Source organism: Otolemur garnettii, unplaced genomic scaffold (assembly GCF_000181295.1).
Source record: "Otolemur garnettii isolate 467f Iridium unplaced genomic scaffold, OtoGar3 scaffold00061, whole genome shotgun sequence".
In the NCBI taxonomy this organism is placed as follows: Eukaryota; Metazoa; Chordata; class Mammalia; order Primates; family Galagidae; genus Otolemur; species Otolemur garnettii.
Window position 1 is genome coordinate 11,258,292 of NW_003852456.1, and position 1,167 is coordinate 11,259,458.

A 1,167-nucleotide genomic window follows, 5' to 3' on the forward strand; every position below is an offset into this window, starting at 1 on the left:
CTCTGATCCTTTTTAAGAAAAGGATTTTTTTTTTAAAAAAGTTTTTTAGTTTCTTCCAAAAGTAGAGCCCCCAAGCACCCTGTTTTTTGGTGGCTCCACATGCTCTGTGTGGCTGTGCCTGCCTAGTCATGAGGATGGTGACAGTTGCTTCATGAATGGTGGCATATGGGTGGCTGTAAACACAGCCCTTTTAGGGACGGGTGTGTGAGTGGGCCCTCTTGGGCTAGCTGGGAAGGGAGTGGAGGTGCCAGTGCAGATGTTGACAGTACTTGAGTAGCAGCCTATTTGTGAAGAAAGTGAGCAGCAGGAGGATGTGCAGACAGATCTTTAAGTCAAGTTAAGTACAGGCAGAAAGGCAAGGGTGTTAGGTTTTAACATCTTCCCGTTAGCCTCAGGCAATAAATTCCTTAAAATATGTTTTTTTGGGGAGGGCAGGAAAAAGAAAGATCTTTTGAAGCATTGCATTTTCACTGTTTATAATTCAGGAATGAATGAGCAGAAGTGAATTTTCATTATTCTAAAATGTAGTGAGTAGTCTTAAGCAACAAAGAAGTGTATTAAAAGGGATAAGAAATCTTAAGTTCCTGGGGCCCAGTAGATACTCAGTAAACATTAATAACTAGAGTTTCCCATCTTTCTAGAATTAGAACTTTTAGTACTGCATCAGTTGTATTGTAATAAAACTTCTGTGTGTATGCGTGTGTGAGTAGTATGGTGGTTTAATTAATCAGTATTATAATGTCAATGCCATGGGACATTTTGTTGTGTTGTAAACAGTCAGATTAAACTTTAGGTATCAAGCTGTTCCTAGGTTAGTGACGACAAATGATGGTAAGTATGTGGCTTAGTCCTCCTTTGGCCGCTAACTCCAGTGTGACACTGTTTGAATCAGCTTCTCTGGGCTGCTTTTGTAAAAGGAGATGGTGAGCAACATTATCTCTAGAACTCTTCCTGTTAGTCTGTTAGATTAGACCATCTGTGGCTGTTTCCATTGTCCGTCTTTTCCATCCTTTCTTCCTCCCTCCCTCCTTTCCTTCCTGTGATTGGAGAAACTAGTTCAAATAATTTTAAAAATTAAAATTATTGGCTCGGCGCCTATAGCTCAACCGGCTAAGGCGCCAGCCACGTACACCTAAGGTGGCGGGTTTGAATCCCCAGCCCGGACCC